Source organism: Malaclemys terrapin, chromosome 7 (assembly GCF_027887155.1).
Source record: "Malaclemys terrapin pileata isolate rMalTer1 chromosome 7, rMalTer1.hap1, whole genome shotgun sequence".
Taxonomy (NCBI): Eukaryota; Metazoa; Chordata; order Testudines; family Emydidae; genus Malaclemys; species Malaclemys terrapin.
Genome location: NC_071511.1, coordinates 43,636,374 through 43,657,097, shown reverse-complemented (window position 1 = coordinate 43,657,097; position 20,724 = coordinate 43,636,374). Strand labels below are relative to the sequence as shown.

At 47.0% G+C, this 20,724-nt stretch overlaps 1 protein-coding gene across 4 annotated transcripts in view; it reads right to left on the bottom strand.

Moving 5' to 3' along the window:
- The window catches only part of SFMBT1 (Scm like with four mbt domains 1), a 172,512-nt gene that overhangs the window by 73,059 nt on the left and 78,729 nt on the right, over nucleotides 1-20,724 (bottom strand). The window lies entirely within an intron of this gene.

The following is a 20,724-nucleotide window of genomic DNA, read 5'->3' as shown; positions in this document are numbered from 1 at the left end:
TGTTACTTTAAAATATTAATTTCAGAGGGATCTGCTGTCCTGAAACACCTTTGTTCAGCTCTGTGCATAGAAAGTTAATATATTTTATTTTTCTGCTAGGGTGCTTCGAGGGGTACTCATTTTCATAAAAAGCCTAGATCACCATTCTCAAAAGCTTAGATACTACTGTTATGTTTATCAGTGACTGGGAAGCCATCCAATAAAGTACTAATTTCTGAAGAGACAGGTGTCAAACTTCTCAAAAGATGACAAACTTTTGTCTCGCCTTACGAACACACTCCATGTAAAATCCTGATGGAAGATAGCCAATAATTACCCAAGTTCTAATGCAGTAAGGATAATTATATTTTCCTCTGTAAACAGAGTGAAGTGTTTTCTTGCTAGGTAAACTGAAGTCCTCTCATAATCACCAGTGAAGCATGAAAAGACTATGCAAACTGCCACAAAACACATCACTGTCTAGTTTAGTTATGTTAAAATTATAAGGGCCAAGTTTCCCACTGGCATAAGTGGGCGTAAATCCACTTAGTCAATTACTTGAAGGGACTTTTGCACATCAAATCACTGCCTTTACTAATTGCACTCTGTCAAGAGTTGCTTATGGAGAAACTGTAAGGATAGCTTCATTTAAATGTATTATGTCATGCAGTAAGTTACTGCTTCAAACTACTGTATAATACACAAAATGTATCACATTTTGCTGCATATGAAAAACTCCCAAAGGATATAGCTCCTAACTGTCTACAAACCTTGATCATTTTCTCACCAACCTTCGCAGTTTTCAGCAAAGCACTTAAGAATGAGCTTAAGACTCACTTGAGTAGGATTTAAGCATGTAACTATGATTTGCTGCACTGGAGCTCAATTCATGAACCAGTTCAGAGAAAGGAATGACCTACTTGCCTGCCTCATAGCAAGAACAAATGAAACTACATTTATTTGAAGAATCAAGCTGTCACCTTTTCCCCCTCTAAGAAGGAAATATGAAAAACACAGCTTTAAGAATGACTATTTAAAAAAAAAAAAAAACCTTTTAATACTGAAAACCCAGCGAAGAGATACAGGTTGGATAAAGCAGCCAGAACCTTAACACCCACCCAATGCAGTAAAACACTCATGTAATTCAGGAAGTGTAACAGAATCAACCAGTAAGATTGGTTATACAGTTTTGTTAATGCACAAAATAAACTGAAAAATAGAATATATTTTTCCTCATTAAGTATTCAGTTTCACTAATAAGCTTGTAAGTATAGTAGGTAAAAAATAAAAAAATTAAAGAAGGCAGAAATGGCCATGTTCACGTGTCCCTCTACAAGCAATTTCCAACAGTACATTAAGTATTGTGAAAAAACCCAAGCATCCAAAATGCATCCAAACCCCCAAATCTTAACTGACTTCTAAATCAGAAAACATTTTAAAAATACACGAGAGGTACTTTTTATTTGCATTCTGGTTTGAGTTTTAGGGTGCCCTTGATTCTCCATAACCATGAGTACTAGAAACTTACTTTTAAAATGAAAGCCGAGAGTCTCACCTAGCCACATACCTCCAGAAGCTGGGGCTTTAAGGAAAAACATTGTGAGAGTTGGCAACTCTATGTCTGCCCCAGAGACAGCCCTACCATTCTTACAATTAATTGTTTAAATGTGCCTTTTTTCTATACTACTGGGTGAAAGACCCATACAAATAAGTGAAACTGACTATCAAGAAAAAAAGAATGAGGAGTACTTGTGGCACCTTAGAGACTAACAAATTTGAGCGTAAGCTTTCGTGGGCTACAGCCCACTTCATCGGATGCATGTAGTGGAAAATATAGTAGGAAGACACACACACACACACACACACACACACACACACACACACACCATGAAACAATGGGTGTTACCATACACACTATAAGGAGAGTGATCAGTTAAGGTGAGCTATTATCAGCAGGAGAGAAAAAGAACTGTTTGTAGTGGTAATGAAAATGGCCCATTTCCAGCAATTGACAAGGAGATGTGAGGAACTGTAAGGGGGGGGGGGGGGAAATAAGCATGGAGAAATAGTTTTACTTTGTGGGAGTGATAATAGCTCACCTTAACTGATCACTCTCCTTATAGTGTGTATGGTAACATCCACTGTTTCATGTTCTCTGTGTGTGTATATATATATATATATCTTCCTACTGTATTTTCCACTACATGCATCCAATAAAGTGGGCTGTAGCCCACAAAAGCTTATGTTTAAATAAATTTGTTAGTCTCTAAGGTGCCACAAGTACTCCTGTTCTTTTTGCGGATACAGACTAACACGGCTGCTACTCTGAAACCTGACTATCAAGAGGAAACAGTAAAATTGACTTTAATCAAGATCATGAAAATCACTAATTAAGCCTTTTAAGGTGCTACCACTTAAAAAAAAAAACCGAGTTAGTAAAAAAAAAAAATATTATAAATTAATCACAGGAAGTTTGCACCCTGGACATCTATAAAAAACAAACAAACAAACAAAACAAAACACATATTTTCCATGGGACTGTCATTATAACATTAAGTCTGAATGGGACTGAATCTTTACATAGGCTACAGTTTTAGCCATGTTTTAACGAGTTAATTGTCAACTAATCAAGTTAACATGATTGTGAATTAGAACTGGTTGGAAAAATTCAGATCAAATTTTTTCATCATAATTTGCCAGTTTATCTACACCAAAATATTCCATGGAGATGGTTCTGTTTTGACAAAGTTTCTGTCTGGAGCTTGCCTGGTTTCCTTCCAGCTTGTCTGTCTATCTCCTTGGCAGTCCAACTGGGAGCTCTCCTAGGGCCCTTGGCTCTGAGGCAGCCTGTCAGGCAGATTGCCTTGGAGTCAGGGACACCAGGGTTTCTGGGATGCCTGGCTCTCGGGTAATCCATCACGTTGACTGATTATGAAAGGAAATGGTGCCTTCATTCAGAGAGTATTTTGAAAATGTTGGTTTTCATTCTTAATTGGAACAAACCCAGATTTGAAGGTATCAAAATCCTCCATGAAAAGGAATTGACTTTCTCTGCCCAGCTGTACTCTGAAGGCAAATCTAGATACTTCATAAGTGTGTGTGTCCTGAAACAACCATTTGTTGAGTGTTTAGATTTACCACTTGATATTGAGTACAATGCTCTCAATTAAACTTCAGTTACAACTCAGCTAAAAACTATAGACAAAACCTAGACAAAACCATAAAGAGAGCTTGTCTACCCTGTTTGTAGCAGTTTTAGAAATAGTTAAATTGGTATAAATAGTTGTGCGCAGACAACTTTTCTGTATCAAATATCTATTCAGGTTTGAATGAAGTTGTTAACAGATAATAAAAAGACATACATTTAAGCTAAGAAAGAAATAAGACAATTAAAACTGTTTGATGGTGTTCTACTAGTTTGGAGGTACAACCCAAAAAACAAAACTAGCCCAATTTTTTTTATATAAGTTTACTTCTTCCCAAAAGGTGATGTGCCAAGATTTAAAATTCAGAAACAGCCCTCAGCACATATCAGTTTCTCTCTACAGAAGTGTAACTTTCTACAATTGTAAAAAAGTACATATAGTTACCAAAATTCAGCATGCTAATGCATGTCATTTAAATGGCAAATTCCTGCTACAATACTTCTACTTCGTCTAAACCATATCATTTATCTCCATATGCCTGAAGTGGTGTGGGATGCTGGAAGATGAGGCTACCCCATGGAAAAACTATAAAATATTTTGACTCTACTGTAGAGTGCCAAACAGAATACATTTATCATATTTTCTTGTATGCCAATATACTTCTTGGGATTGTCAAAAACTAGTAATACATTTTTGTGTACAAACTGTCACAGTACAAAACCAAATGGGGGACTTTGCACAAGATGGAGTGCTGTTAAGCACTACAGTCTCATATGCTTTGAAATGCAGCCCTATTACCTTAACACCTGACCCTGGAAGCTCTAGTCACATAGATGGTTTAATTTAATTAAACTTCCAGAATTTATATTACCCAGCTCTCCAGAGTATCTTCCACAACTAAAACAGAGCAGAATACATACCAAAATGTGTATAAGCTGATATTTTTAAATTTTGGCATCTAAATTTAGGAACCTAGTAACATGTAAACACCTAAATCAGGCTACTCTTTTATTTAAGAGATGCTGAATAGCCACAACTCCTACTGAAGTTAATGTGAGCTTTGCCCTAGTAAAGTCTGAGTAAGGTCCTCTTTATTTAGCAAGAAGCACTGATTTTTTTTTTTTTAATATAGACAGAACTGGAAATCAGCTGAATTACCAATAGGCAGATGAAGTTCAAAACCCCTAAAATATCCCTTTGCTAAATCTAGACTAGACATCCAAAAAAAGAGATTACAAATGACAGAACAGAACCCAGCCTCTGGAAGTAGACTGCAACATACAGCATTTATTTCAGGATTACAAACCTTCCTAGAACTCTATAACTGCATATTCTGTGACACATGAAACATTCAGTGAGATAGCAACAACTGGAAGCAACATTAAAACCCAATTACAGTTCATTAAAGCCAGATGGCTCACTTGAATATGAAAAGAAATCCAAGTTGGATGCTGAATTAAAGTAAATTGGTTGGTGTTTGAGGTCTAATATTGTTTTTAAAATGAGGGGATAGGTGGAGAACAATGAGGTAGTGTATCTGGCCAGTGATAGGTGTCTGAGGGGGATGCTGTTAGTACAGTGGGAATGTACAGTCATAGAGTCATGAAAGCAGTTGCACTGCTGAGAGGCAGATTCTTGGACATGGAAGTGGCATCATATGCAGAATCTATTTCTGCAAACCCAAGAAAAGAAATGAAGATACCAGACCTATCTTAGTTTCATTACTGCTTGATTCAGTGGTTCTCAAACTTTTTTTTCGTGGACCACTTGAAAAATGCTGAGGGTCTCTGCGGACCACTTAATGATCTTTCCAAATGTTGTTTGTACCGTTAACTAACTATTGTAAAGCACTTTGGATAAAAGCGCTACATATATAAAAAAAAAAACCAACAATTGTTTATTCTATAAATAAAAGCACACAACTCATATTTTAATATCAGTAGTCTTTCTAATGCAATGGATGTGCCCTCTCACCCCCGCCACGGCAGCCCCCGAGCTGGGGCTAGGAAGGAGGGGTCTCTCCCCCCTGCAGCAGCCACAGAACTAAGGCTAGGAAGGAGGGCCGTCTCTCCCCAGCAGCTGCAGCCCTGGAGCTGGGGAAAGTTGCCTCTTTGGGATGTGCAGGGTTGCGGTGGTCAAATTCCCCCCACCTCCTCTTTTCATTCCACTGCCCCCTCCCACCTACCCCCATTCACCCTCAGGCCACCACCTTACCTTACGTGTGTCTTCTCCAGGGTCCCGACACCTAATTAGTGGAGCCACACCTGCGCGGCTCCACTAATTAGGTGGATGGCCTTTCATTCTCTTGTGTGTGGCCACCCAGGTGCACACCTTAGAAGGAACTATCTGCGGACCACCTGAATGGCGCTCGCAGACCAATGGTGGTCCACGGACCGCAGTTTGAGAACCTCTGGCTTAATTAACTTGTTAGAGATTCTTCTGCTTCTGGAAAATACCCCGTCCGTCCCCACCCTCCAAATAATGATGGTCTGCAGTGCCTCAGAAATTTAGATTCAGATTGATCACCCAGATAGAGGCCCTCATTAAAAGAATAAATCAAAATCTGAACGGTCTAAAACTAGGATCTTGGCTACACATCTGACAATGTCCACTTGTGGCTGTAGAGGAAAAGTGAAGCTGTTGGGTTCTTCAGAGCCTAGGTCTATACTCCCTGCTAGCAAAGGATAGGGTTGTTCTGCCACCACAGCAGAACACAAGGTCACCATAGGACCTGTGGACCCTGCCTTGCTGAAGTATGGTGAAAGAGTGTCCATATAAAGCTAATGCCCCCTTACACTAACAGTGTTTCCTCTGAATGAAAGGGCTCTGCTAACTAGTAAGGTTTTTTTTTTTGGTGGCAAAAACATAAGCACTTAAGTTTAACAAAACTTATTTTGTTTAAAAGTAGTTTTTGTAGCAGAGGTTCTTACTTTCTTGTCTACACTGGCACTTTACAGTGCTGTAACTTTCTCACTCAGGAGTGTGAAAAAACACCCCCCCTGAGCGGAGTCCTTCTCCTACTTAACCATTCCTCCATTATGTTGCAAGGAAAATGAAAAAACAAAAACAAAAACAAAAACTGCACCATGTCTGCCGATTTGGCCCCAACAGGACAAAACAACAACATTCCTTCCTGACCCCCAAAACAGGCCAGACCCACAACATTCTAAAAATACAGCTCCTGTACGACGACTACAGGGACGCTAAAGAGGAGCAAGAGGCTCAGGCAGAGGTTTAAATTAATGATGCGGGGAGCCAGGGGCCAATCCACTCCTGGCTCCCCATCTGGAGTTGGAGGAGGAACTCCAAGGCATGCACTCCCTCATCTTCTTACTGGGCTGCCCATCTCGGAGCTGCTCGGAACAATCTTCCCACCCAGTGAGAGGGAGGGGAGAAGGATGGCGATGGCAGTATTAGAATAAAGGAGTTCCTCACTCTCAGACTTGTGCACACTAGACCATGCTTCCTCTTCTATTACTTCAGTTACTGACTGAAATTTGAGAACCAATGAACAATACACATAAACAGGGTACCCAAAAAGCCTTCTCGTATTTCATACTTGTTTCTCCAAGCAGAAATTATATTCTTCAGAAAAATACATTCAAGGGAAATGCTGGCCAAATAACTGATGTTTAAGAAATGTGTTGAAATTTAAATCATAAAATTACTTGTATCCTGCCATCTGGGAACAGCAATTCTCTAGTTGTTTCTGTAGATGAGCTGCAAGTGATTGCCTGGTTGGTACAAGAGACAGAGTTAGAAGGTTTTTTAAGCAGCCTAACCCCTGCTCTATCCAGCTAGTTACTACAGCAGAAAGGGCTACAAAGTGCACTTCTGTGGGATTGTTTGGCAGACATATAGAAACCATAAAGAGCAGATTTAATCAGTTCTATATCTAATGAAGTCTTATTACCTACATTACCGCATGATTCCAAGCAACTGCATAAAGGATAATACATTAATGCTTCTTTAAAAAACAAACAAACAGTAAGAGAATTTGCTTTTGGATCAAAGTGCCAGCTTGATAGTCCTGAAAACGGATGTCCTCTATGCGAAGAAAAGAATAGGCAAGTTTCTTCACAGCACCCCATCAATATGCATCATGTTGTGAACAGGCCACCTGTAAGGGCAAAAAACTAATGCAGTCTCCCTCCCTCACTGAATCCTTGATGTCTAATGAGATTCCCCAGTTAGTATCAACTGTGGTGCCTGTGATATGGACTACTGTCCAATTTAAACTGGATTAAGATCCCTATCATATGCCATTGAAATTAGCATCAGAGTTAAGAAACTCTGGTTGCTGTCAGCACAAACTAAAAATGAACAGCTCCATTTACACTACAGCACCCTGAACTATCCATTTCCTTCACTTCTACATATCAAGTGCATGCTTGGACTAAACCTAAAACTTGTTTAAATGGTTGCTGCAATCAATTTGGCTCTTCACCCTGGAAATGCAAAAGCAGAGAAAGTACAACTAAAAGGCAATTTGAGGCCAAGGTGTGACCTCAGCAGGTGCAACCACTAGGGGAACTAGGCAGCCACCTAGGGCTGCAAGTGGTTGGGGGCGCCCTGGACCATTCTCAGGCATAGGCAGCTGGGTAGGGCACCTGAAAATTTGGGGCAACACTGGGTCTTAGTGTCCACCCAACTGGTTTTCTATCCCTGTTCTGACCCTTCCTGCAGGCTCTGAGGCCTGGTCTGCACTAGGAGGTTATGTCAAATTTAGCAGCATTAATTCGAATTAACCCTGTACCCATCCACACAACGAAGCTATTTACTTCGACATAGAGGTCTCTTTAAATCCATTTCTGTACTCCTCCCTGACGAGAGGAGTAGCGCTAAATTCGACATGTCCATGTCGAATTACGGTTAGTGTGGACAGAATTCAACGCTAATAGCTCCGGGAGCTATCCCACAGTGCACCACTCTGATGCTCTGGACAGCAGTCAGAGCTCGGATGCTCTGATCAGCCACACAGGAAAAGCCCCAGGAAAATTTGAATTCCCTTTCCTGTCTGGGCAGTTTGAATCTCATTTCCTGTTTGGACATCGTGGTGAGCTCAGCAGCACTGGCAACGATGTAGAGCTCTCCAGCAGAGGTGACCATGCAATCGCTGAATAGAAAGAGGGCCCCAGCATGGACTGATCGGGAAGTCTTGGATCTGATCGCTGTGTGGGGCGATGAGTCTGTGCTTTCGGAGCTGCGATCGAAAAAACGGAATGCGAAGATCTACGAGAAGATCTCAAAAGCCATGACGAAGAGAGGATACAGCCGGGATGCAACGCAGTGCCGCTTGAAAATCAAGGAGCTGAGACAAGTGTACCAGAAGACCAAAGAGTCAAACGGACGCTCCGGAGCCCAGCCCCAGACATGCCGTTTCTACGAGGCACTGCATTCCATTCTAGGTGCAGCCGTCACCACTACCCCACCACTGTCCGTGGACTCTGACGATGGGGTATTGTCGACGGCCACTTCCTCGGAGCTGTTCGCGGATGGGGAAGATGAGGAGGACGAGGCAGTCGACAGAGCTTACAACACTGATTTCCCCGACAGCAAGGATCTCTTCATCACCCTCACGGAGATCCCCTACCAACCCTTGCAAGGCGGTAACCCGGACCGTGAATCAGGGGAAACATCAGTAGGTAAGTGTTGTAAACATTTATTTTGAATAGAATAGGCATGGTATGTTAGCAATGGGTTTTTAATGATTAGTTTGCCCTAGGCGCTTAACTTTTTAGTCCTTGCCAGTGCAGCTACTGGAAAAGTCTGTTAACATGTCTGGGGATAGAGTAGAAATCCTCCAGGGACATCTCCACGAAGCTCTCCTGGAGGTAATGTGAAAGCCTTTGCATCAGGTTCCTGGGGAGAGCGGCCTTATTGCCTCCTCCATGGTAGGAAACTTTTCTGCGCCAGGCTAGCAGCAGGTACTCCGGGATCATTGCCTGGCAAAGCATGGCGGCATACGGCCCTGGTGTTTGCTGGCATTCACGCAGCATGCGGTCTTTCTCTGCCTCCGTAATCCTCATCAGCGTGATATCACTCATGGTGACCTGCTTTGAATTAGGGGAATTTTAGTATGGGGACTGATTGCCTGTTCCTTTAAATAACTGTAACCGGTGGTTTACTGCCACGCGGTGGGGGTGGGGAAGCGAACCGTTCATGCTGAGCGGTTTGCCAGCAGCATGCAGGGATCTTTCCCGAGCCCAGCCACGTGGTGGGGGCGGGAAGGCAAACCGTTCATGCTGAGCGGTTCGCCAGCAGCATGCAGGGATCTTTCCTGGGGACAGCCGCGACAGGGGTGGGACAGGGGCAGAGTTCATGCTGGCCGGATCGCCGGCAGCAGGAACTGGCCAATGCTAGGAGCATTGCTTGGAACGTGAAAGGAGGGCACTGCTGTAAATTAAGCTTTAAGCAGCCAAAAGTCTACGGCTTACCATGGCCGCCTGCTAGCAGAATTCCGGTGTCCGGCCCCACTTCTGTGATCTGTACAGCAAGACCCCAGGCACTCAAGCTGAAGGCAGAAAATTTGACCTTGTACTGAGTGCGCATGTGATAAGTACTGTGCATGGTCTTGTTCACAGAGAAAGACTATATTCATTGTTTGCAAAAAACGTATCTTTTTGAGAAATTCACTCCTTTTCCCATCCCACAGCTACGAGCGTCTCCCAAGCTACCCCAGCATCCCCCTCCCAGAGGCTGGCGCAGATCAGGCAGCGAAAGAAGAGGACACAGGACGAGATGTTCTCAGAACTTATGGTCTGTTCCCGAGCCGAGGCAGCACAGCAGACCCAGTGGAGGGAGAACATGTCACAATACCAGCGATCACACAGTGAAAGGGAGGAGAGGTGGCGGCAGGAAGACCAGCAGGTGACTCAAACACTGCTTGGACTAATGAGGGAGCAAACGGACACGCTCTGGCGCCTTGTAGATGTTCTGCAGGGCCGGAGGCAGGAGGACAGAGCCCTCCTGCATTCTATCTCTAACCGCCCTCCCCCGCCACAAAGTCCCATCCCCCCCTCACCCAAAGTCCCAAGAAGGAGGGGCGGCAAGGGCCGTGAAAGCAGTCACTCCACCACTGTAGACTGCTCAAATTGCAGACGGCTCTCATTCCCAAAGATTTGATACGCCCTTTCCTTCCCTCCAAATGCACATCACCCAAGCCCCCGTCCCAGTTTCATCTCCTGTGTAGTTCTTAATAAAAAATACGTTTCTGTTAATTACTGTTTCCGTCATGTTCTTTTAGAGGACAGTGTGTTTGAAGGGGGGAAAAGGGGATTGGTAATTGGAAAGCACAGTCACCTTTACCTGGGTACAGACACAGGGGTAGGTTCAGCAGAAGGTCACACACACATTGCAGTCACTAGGCACCCTGGTCAGTCTGGGAGGTGGTTTTCATGTTCTGTGTGGGGGGAGCTATGTGAGTTTGTGGCGGGGGAGGGTAGCGGTCCTTAGCCTGGATGATAGAGCCATGCAGCAGGGGATCTGTAACCACCCTCCCCCGCCACAAAGTCACATAGCCCCCACACACAGAGTCCCAAAAAGGAGGGGTGGCAGGCTCCGTTGAAACAACCAGTCCATCACTGCGGACCGCTCTAGGAGCAGGAACCTGTCATTCCTCGAGTTTAGAAGCGTCCTTTCCATCACTATACCCGCTCCCCACCACAGTCTGCGTCCCAGTTTCAACCCTTTACCGCGAAATCCTTAATAAAGAAAACTGTGTTAATGAACAAAGATTCATTTATTTTATTTTTAAAGGTGTGTTGGAAGCGGGGGAAGGTGGTTGGTAACTGGAGAGGATAGTCAACAGTAAGTGGGTAAAGAAACAGGGGAGGTTCAGCTTCTGTTTAAACAAACGTAATAGTCACAGGTTACCCTGCTCACTCTGGAACCTAGCTTTCAAAGCTTCCCGGATGCACAGTGCGTCCCGCTGGGCTCTTCTAATCGCCCAGGTTTCTGGCTGGGCGTAATCAGCAGCCAGGCGATTTGCCTCAACCTCCCACCCCGCCATAAACGTCTCCCCCTTGCTCTCACAGAGATTGTGGAGCACACAGCAAGCTGCAATAACAATGGGGATATTGGTTTTGCTGAGATCAGAGCGAGTCAGTAAGCTTCTCCATCTCCCCTTCAGACGTCCAAAAGCACACTCCACCACCATTCTGCACTTGCTCAGACGGTAGTTGAAGAGTTCTTTTTCAGTGTCCAGGGCGCGTCTATAGGGCTTCATGAGCCAGTGCATTAGCAGGTAGGCTAGGTCCCCGAGGATCACTATAGGCATCTCCACATCCCCAACAGTTATTTTCTGGTCCGGGAAGTAAATACCTTCCTGCAGCCGTCTAAACAGACCAGAGTTCCTGAAAATGCGAGCGTCATGAACCTTGCCCGGCCATCCGACGTTGATGTTGGTAAAACGTCCCCTATGGTCACCAGTGCTTGCAGCACCATTGAAAAGTAGCCCTTTCGGCTAATGTCCTGGCTGGCCTGGTGGTCTGGTCCCAGGATAGGGATGTGAGTTCCATCTATAGCCCCACCGCAGTTTGGGAATCCCATCGCAGAGAAGCCATGTATGATGACCTGCACGTTTCCCAGGGTCACTACCTTTGAGAGCAGTAGCTCAACGACTGCGTTGGCTACTTGCATCACAGCAACCCCCATGGTAGATTTGCCCACTCCAAATTGATTGGCGACTGACCGGTAGCTGTCTGGCGTTGCAAGCTTCCAGAGGGCTATGGCCACTCGCTTCTGGACAGTCAGGGCTGCTCGCATCCGGGTGTCCTTGCGCTTCAGGGCAGGGGACAGCAACTCACAAAGTTCCAGGAAAATTCCCTTATGCACCCGAAAATTTCGCAGCCACTGAGATTCATCCCAGACCTGCAGCACTATGCGGTCCCACCAGTCCGTGCTTGTTTCCCGGGCCCAGAATCGCCATTCCACAGCATCAACATGACCCATTGCCACCATGATGTTCACGGCGCGGGGTCCCGTGCTTTGTGAGAGGTCTGTGCCACTCTCAGACTTAATGTCCTCACCGCACTGCCGTAGCCTCCTCGCCCGATTTCTCAGCATCTGCCTCTGAAAAAGGTGCATGATAAGGCGCGAGGTGTTGACAACGGCCATAACCGCAGCAATGATCGCAGCGGGCTCCACACTCGCGGTGCTGTGGCGTCCATGCTGTCAATCACCAGAAAAGTGCGCGAACTGATTGCCCGCCAGCGCTTTCACGGAGGGAGGGCAGAAGTGAGGGTTGAATGATGACAGTTACCCAAAACCATCCTCGACACAGTTTTTTGCCCCAGCAGGCATTGGGGGCTTGATCCAGAATTCCAATGGGCAGCGGGGACTGTGGGAACTCTGGGATAGCTACCCACAGTGCACCGCTTCCAGTGTCGACACTTGCCCCGTTAGTGTGGACTCACAAAGTCGAATTACTGTCCTTAGTGTGGATACACATGTTCGACTTTGTAATATCGGTTCCACAAATTCGCTTTAAGTAAAATCGAACTACTCTCGTAGTGTAGACATACCCTTAGTCTTCCTGGGAAGGGGATCTGGTAGTTAAAAAGAAAGTCTCCAGCCTGCCAGACCTATTAGCACAACACTGAAACTGTTAAAGAGCCATTCAACGGGTAATGAAGACATATAACAGGCATTTGCCAACCCCCAGGTATCTACATCAGTTTCTGAATGTACTGACAAAAACAGTTGTGCATGACTGTAATGTTTACTCAGAACATGTCAGTCTACAGGACCTTAGTTTAAAATTTGCTTTAAAAATATTTCATTAGTGAGTTGGTGAAGATTATAAAATCACATCTCTAAAAAAATCCTTACATAGATTTTTAGATGCACAATCATCTTTAGCCTTAAATGCTTGGATCTTCAGACATATGTTTTTTTAAATAAATTCTTCAAAAGACCACCCTTATCTAAAATACACATTTTAATTACCATAGTAAAAAAACTTGCTTCCAAAGTCTTCCTGTCCATCCATTTCTCCCTTCATCCCCTCTCCCTCCATTGAAGGAAGCAACAGCCCTTTGCTTCCAGATAGCTGGACAAAGTTTCCCTTTCTTTACTTCTGACTATCTGATGAACTAGTTTTAAGCAAAATCAGTACCTTAGTAAGATATAAAATCCTTTGTTATGCCTAAAATCTTTAAAAAAATGTTTCCAAAGTTGGTGAAATTTCATAAACATGTGCATTGTTATGGAGATCACACACAGTAAATTAGTGTTCCCTTTTTCTAAAAGCAATGAACATTGTTATGAACATACTAAACCTCCGTGACTGATTAATTTAAAATAATGTCTGTTTCAGTGAGTTAAATATGTAGTAATCTGGAATGATTACTTTAAGAAGGCTTAAGAGTACATTTAAAATATAAAATCAGCTTAGAAATATTGATTAAGAAAATGTAAAAAACAGAGAAGAGCTGCATCATGTATTCCATAATATTTAATGTTGTATTCAGCTGACTCACCCTTACTACAAAGTTTTTGCAAATAAATGTCTGACAAACTTCAGGGCATATCAAAAAACCTGTGACTGACATTTTTTATTCCCAAGTTTAGTGCTTTTACCTTCTGCATGTCCATTCTGCGTGAGGGAGAGGGTACAGGGGTCTCTGCGGGAAACTGTGACTCTCCACCACCGTGAAGCGGGCCGGGCATCTTGTTATTCTTTCTGCCTTGTCCCACCACCCCCGCCGGGCTGCAAGCTCAGGCTGCTGTCGGGCATAGGAGCACCAGTTTAATAATACTGCATAGGGCCCCATAAATCTTAAGGATGGCCCTGTGGGCGCCAAAAAGCGATGCCCTGGCTCAGCAGGGAGAAGCTGCCTTCCGGAGGCACCGGACAGCCAGAGCGTCGGCTTGCGGGGGCAGTGAGCCCTAGCCATGGAGGAGCCGGCGCGGCGCAGGGGGGCAGGAGCCCTGCAAAGGCGGCAGCGCTGCTAGTGGGAAGCAGTCACACTCCCTGCTCCTGCTGCCCAGGCTGTGGCCTGGTGCCCCCCTGGGGGCTCCTGCAGGCTGCAGCAGATGCATGCAGGCAGAGGCCCCCCGTGCATCCCTCAGCTCCCCCCTCGCCATGCTCAGGCTCTGTGGCTCCCGGGCATGTGAGCCGCCGCCGGGGCGCGAGGCCCTGAGCCTGCTCCGGGAGGGGGAAGTGCTCCTGCTCCATCCAACCACCCCTTCTCCCTGACCGCCCCTGGAACCCCTGCCCCAGACTGTCCCCCGGGACCCCTGCCCCCTTTCAACTCCTGTTCCCTGCCCTCTGACCGCCCCGACCTCTATCCACACCCCCACCCCCTGACCACCACCCCGAACTTCCCTGCCCTGCCCTCTATCCAATCCCTCCCACCCCCCGCTCCCTGACCATGCTGCTTGGAGCACCGGTGGCTGGCGGCGCTGCAGTTGCGCTGCCCGGCTGGAGCCAGCCACGCACTGTGCAGCACAGAGCACGGGTCAGGCCCAGGCTCTGCAGCTGTGCTTCCCCAGGACCTCGCCGCCCTGCCACCCAGAGCATTGTGCTGGTGGCATAGTGAGCTGAGGCTGCGGGGGAAGGGGAACAGCGGGGAAGGGACTGGGCGCGAGCCTCCCTGGGCAGGAGTTCAGAGGCTGGGCAGGAGGGTCCCGCAGACCATAGTTTGCCCACCTCTGCTCTATAATATTGTGATATGGCTTGATTCATTCAAGTGTGTCCTCTTTGTCAAATTCCCAAGTTCTAGCACAATATACATTCAATAAAATATTGAAACAGTGCTTTTAAGTCATGTAAAGGAAACATGAATGTGCAATATCTACCTAATTCATCCCCTGAAATCAAATTACTCCCTCCAGAAAATCCTAGGCAAATTGCTGCTTCTCCTGAAGGTCTCTAAATCCAAGCAGTGAAGTATCAAGGGGGAAAAACTAATTGTATGTATGGGATGTACACTGTTGACTTGATTTTACGGTGCTTTAACATGTAAATACATACTCCTGCTTATTTCCTTCCTGCTCTGCACTAAATACTATTTCAATCAAAATGCTAAGGTAACACATTTCACCACTTCTCAGAACAGCTTTTAAACCATAAACTATATGCCTAAACCAGGCAACTCCCACAAAAAACAAAAAACAAAAAAAAAAAAAACAAAAAAAACCCCCAACCACTTTGCACCGAAGGTGCTGAAGTGGAGGAGCAACTAGCATGTAGCCATGTAGACCACAGGACACACTCAGATCTGGTCAGTCACGGATATATTTGCAGTTGTTGTACCAGGTCTGAGTTTGGTGTCTCATGTTTAAATGCTGCTACCTCTATAATGATAAACATTAAGGGTTCAGCCTAACCTTCAGTCATGATTATCAAAAACAGGAACAAAGTTTGGCTCCTAAAGCCTAAAAATGGCGACCACATTTTCAAGCGTGCTGAGCACTCAGCAGATTCAGCTGACTTCAATGGGAGCTGTTATATGCTCAATACTTCTGAAGAACTGGATACTTTTCAGCTTTCTAAATATGGATTCAATAGTGCAACTTTAGGTCCTATACTCTGAAAATTTTGGCATCACTATGGGGGGGGGGGGGGGGGGGGGGGGGAAGAAAGCTGGCCACATTCAAAGGCTGATTCATTTTTAAAACTCTCCAAATTGGGCCCCAATCATGTCCTGCTGTTTATTTACGCTAAAAAGTCACTGACTTGTAGCCTGTTACTGTGCAAGTGACTGTTACTAACAGGTAATTAGGCAACTAATTAGAAGGGAGAAGAGTTCCTCACTAATAATTGGGATGTTTGTCTAATGAGTCAGAAGAGGTCTTAGAAGTTTGTTTTCAACCTTCTCATAGTTCTGTGCTCCATTTAATTAAGGCAGGAGACCCAGATATCTATACAGCAACGAAACAGCCCCTCAGCCCAAGCCCCACGCGGCTGGCATGGGTCAGCGGCGGGTGTCTAGTTGCTGCATGGACATACCTTAAGGGACCATTCAAGATGAAGTGGCCCATTAACACCCCTGCAGTCACAGGACAAAAAAGGGCAATTAGTGGAATACAGATGGTTTTAATAGCCATAAATCCAACGTTCTTATTAAAATCGTGATTTTTATTGTCTAACAAAGTTATGAATTTAAGCTCCCAGGCTTGTCTTTGAAGGTGTTGTGCAGGTTTCCTTTGAGGATGGAGAACAGATAAGTCAGATATGAAGGGATCATTTTGTGAAAAGCAGATTTATTTGGGCATAAGCTTTCGTGAGTAAAAACCTCACTTCTTCGGATGCATAGAGTGAAAGCAGTGAGGTTTTTACTCACGAAAGCTTATGCCCAAATAAATCTGTTAGTCTTTAAGGTGCCACCAGACTCTTTGTTGTTTCTGTAGATACAGACTAACACGGCTACCCCCTGATACTTGTGAAAAGCGTTCACCCCCACCCCCTGCACCCCCTGCCACTCCAGCCCTAGGCTCCCCCCCCTCCCCAAAGGTGCTGACTCCACCCACTCCCCCCTTGCCTCCAGCTGGTCCGGCGCTGGCAGGGTTGAGGTAAGCAGCGGGGCTCCTGGGCCGCACTTCAGCCCAGGGTCCCTCCAGCCAGGGCTCCCACCTCCAGGACCGGCCGGGACCCAGGAGGGGAGAGCCGGGGGACCGCCCCGGCAGGGAGCCCCGGAGAGCAGGATGCGAGCCCCGCACGGCAGTGCCCCGCCCTCTATGGTCCCGCTGCAGCTGCTTCTGGCTGCCCTGCTGCTGCCCCTGGGCAGTGGCCACCCCGCAGCACCTGCAGGCGGCCCCGGGCGCCTTGCGGGGTGGCCCCCAGCCAGAGTGTCCCCCGCTCTGAGCTTGCTCAGCCCAGCCACAAGGTGCAGGTGCTGCTCCTGCAGCACAAACCGCAGTGGTCCCAGGGCACCCTCTGCGCACGAGGCGCTGCTGCTGTGAGGGCCGGCTCTAGCCTTCTGCCACCAGAAGCGCGTGCACACACACACACACACACACACACGGCTGTCCAGTCCACAGGCGCCAACTTCTCCTGGCGGCAGTGGGTGCTCAACCGACCACCGTCCCCACCCCTTCCCCAAAGTCCCCACCCCAACTCCGCCCTCTCCCTGCCCCTATTGGATTCCTTCCCCAAATCCCCGCCCCGGCCCCACCTCTTCCCCTGAGCATACAGTGTTCCTGATCCTCCCCCCTCCCACAGCTTGTTTTGCCACAAGGAGGAGAAGCGGGACGCAGCACACTCGGGAGGAGGTGGACACGAGGTGAGCTGGGGCAGGGAGCTTGGCTGCTGGTGGGTGCACAGCACCCACCGATTTTTCCCCATGGGTGCTCCAGCCCCAGAGCACCCATGGAGTTGGCGCCTGTGGTCCAGTCCCAACTCGCTCCAGCTGTAGGAATTAGGATACCTAGGGGCAGATTTCACAATGCAGGACAGAAAGAGGCCATGACCGGGACACACAGGGTCAAAGTGAAGAAGCTGCAGAATGCCTACCACAAGGCGCGGGAGGTAAACCACCGCTCCGGTGCTGCGCCCACGAGCTGCCGGTTCTACAAAGAGCTGGACACGATACTCGGCGGTGACCCCACCTCTCGGTGGCTCGTGTGCCAGTCAAAAGTGGACCGAGTCAGGAGGAGGAAATCTTGGAAGAGGGGAACCCAGAGGCAGAGGATGACTCAGAGGCCAGAGATGCACGCAGCCAGGAGCTCTTTTTTACCCTGGAGGAGGCTAGCCAGTCACAGCTGTCGGATCTTGGCAAAGCGCAAACAAGAGAGGAGGCCCTGGTAAACAGATTTGATTTCGGGAATCGCTGAAGCGAGTTGTTAGGGGCAGGAGGGTTGCAGAAAGCAGGTTTGTCTCCCACTGCCTGCCTAGTCTGAGCGGCAGAACAGGCCGTTGATTGACTCCTTCTCTTCACAAGAATCTCCCTCAGATCTCCAGGAAACTCTCGTAGAGATCCTGGGCAATCTGCTGCCGCAGGTTCTTTGGTAGAGCTGCTTTGTTTCTTGCCCCATTAACAGTAACTGTCCCGTGCCACTGTGCCATCACAGGAGGGGGATGGGGGAGTGAGAGGGGGGGAAACCATTGCGGCACACAGGCGAGCCACACAGGGGTCAGGGCGGAAGCTGCAGTCTTGGAGAAGACGCCTCCCTTGATTCCCTGCTCACCCTCAGCAGAGAGATATCTTTCATAATGATCACATCCTATGGAAAGTGTGGGGACAGGAATGATTATCAGCCTCCCCCGCCCCCCATGCTGGCTCTTCCCAAGAGCTGTGTGCCCTGTGTACAGCATGGTCTGGGAAGAGTGATTTACCCTGCCCCTGTGGCTCCTCACCATTTTGGGGGTCTTGTGGCTCACATGTGCTTGCCTGGGATCAACCAGTTAGTGAGAGGTGTGAGAGAACTGGCTGTGTTTTAAAGCATCGAATCAGCGTTCTGTGTGTTGCAAACAATACTGCTTCTGTAAAACGTTGCGTTTAAACTTCAGAGATGACCTTGGGAGCCCAGCCTCCCTCTTTAGTATCTGCAGCTGAACGGCTGTGCAGAATTAGAAAGCAGCCAAGAAGAACTAAGGAGGACTTTCTGCGTGATGTTATGATGCACTCCGCTGCCAAGAAACAGGAATTGAAGGAGTGGCGGGACAGCGAGTAGAGGAACCGAAAGAAGAACGCGGCACACCAGAATGAAGCTACGGAGCGGCTCTTAAAGGTCATGGAGTGCTAAGCATACATGTTCCAGGCGATACTAGCTCTTCAAACTGAGCAGCTCCGCACCTGCCCTCCCCTGCAGCCGCTGTCGCAAAATTCTTTCCCATGCTCCCCCCCACATTGCCAACACACTCTTATCAACCTCCTGGCGGCATTCCACTCCTCCCCCTCACAGTCCAGCACTGCAGACTCCCACTACCCACTGCACTCAATACCCATCCCTCTTCAGTTTGGCCCTGCTGAAGCACAGTACCCGCTGCATTGTACCCTAAAGGAGAAGGTTGGATACGATCCCTGGACATACACAAATCTTTAGCCATGCCGAGACCCTTCCTCCTCCTGGGACCTTCCTTTTCCCCATCCCCCTCACTGCTGATTTTTTTTTTTTGGACTCTCTCCTCCAGTTGTTTTTTAATGAAGTAACTGTGTTGGTTTGAAAGCAATTTTTAGTCTATTAACTGAAAGCAAAAAGAGCCCTGCAAAGCAACATACGATTATGTTAAACCCCTCATATTGCATTGCCTCCACCAACCACCTCCTTGCATTACAAGCACTGCACTACCAAGCATAACAACAAATATTAGTGGCTTTCGGCTTCAAATTGCTGCCTCAAGGAATCCCTGATTTTTATGACCCTGTGCTGCATCCCTTTAATAGGCCTGCTCTCTGGCTGTTCAAACTCAGCCTCCAGGCACTGAGCCTCTGGGGTCCAGCCCTGAGTGAAGCTTTCACCCTTCCCTTCACAAATATTATGGAATGTACAGCATGCAGCTATAAGCATAGGAATATTGTCATTGGCCAGGCCCAGCTTCCCATAGAGGCAGCGCCAGCAGGCTTTTAAATGGCCAAAAGCACACTCAGTCATTCTGCACTTGCTCAGCCTGTTGTTGAACCGCTCCTTGTTACTGTCAAGTTGCCCCATGCAGGGCTTCATAAGCCACAGCATTAAGGGGTAGGCGGGGTCTCCTAGGAGCACAATGGGCATTTCGACTTCCCCTATGGTGATCTTCTGGTCTGGGAAGAAAATCCCTGCTTGCAGCTTCCTGAATAGGCCAGTATACCGAAAAATTTGTGCGTCATGCACCTTTCCGGACCAGCCTGCATTAATGTCTGTGAAATTGGAGGAGGGATAGCTCAGTGGTTTGAGCATTGGCCTGCTAAACCCAGGGTTGTGAGTTCAATCCTTGAGAGGGCCATTTAGGGATCTGGGGCAACATCAGTACTTGGTCCTGCTAGTGAAGGCAGGGGGCTGGACTCGATGACTTTTCGGGGTCCCTTCCAGTTCTATGAGATAGGTATATCTCCATATAAATGCCCATAGAGATCCACAAGCGCCTTGAGATTAATATAGTCAGTGGCTAAGTAGTCTGGTGCCAGAATTGGAATATGCATCCCATCTATCGCCTCCGCAGTTAGAGAAGCCCATTTGTGCAAAGCCATCCACAATGTCACACACGTGGCCCAGAGTCATGGTCTTTTGGAGCAGGATGCGATTAATGGCCCTACAGACTTCCGTCAACATGAGTCTAATGGTCGACTTTCTCACTCCGAACTGGTTAGCAACCGATCGGTAGCAGTCTGGAATATCCAGCTTCCATGATGCAATCGCAACATGTTTCTCCAATGGCAGGGCAGCTCTCATTCTCGTGTTCTTGCGCCGCATGGCTGGGGCGAGCTCATCACATAGTCCCATGAATGTGGCTTTTCTCATCCAAAAGTTCTGCAGCCACTGCTCGTCATCCCAGACGTGCATCACAATATGATCCCACCACCCAGTCATAGCTACTACGCATGGAGAGACCAATGTCGCACTCCTCTAGCCTTTGTAGTTTAAGGAATAACCCACTGCCACTTGTGACGTGTTGGTCAGAGCGAGCAGCATACAGATCAACAGTTCAGGATCCATTCCTGCAGCCTGAAGAGGC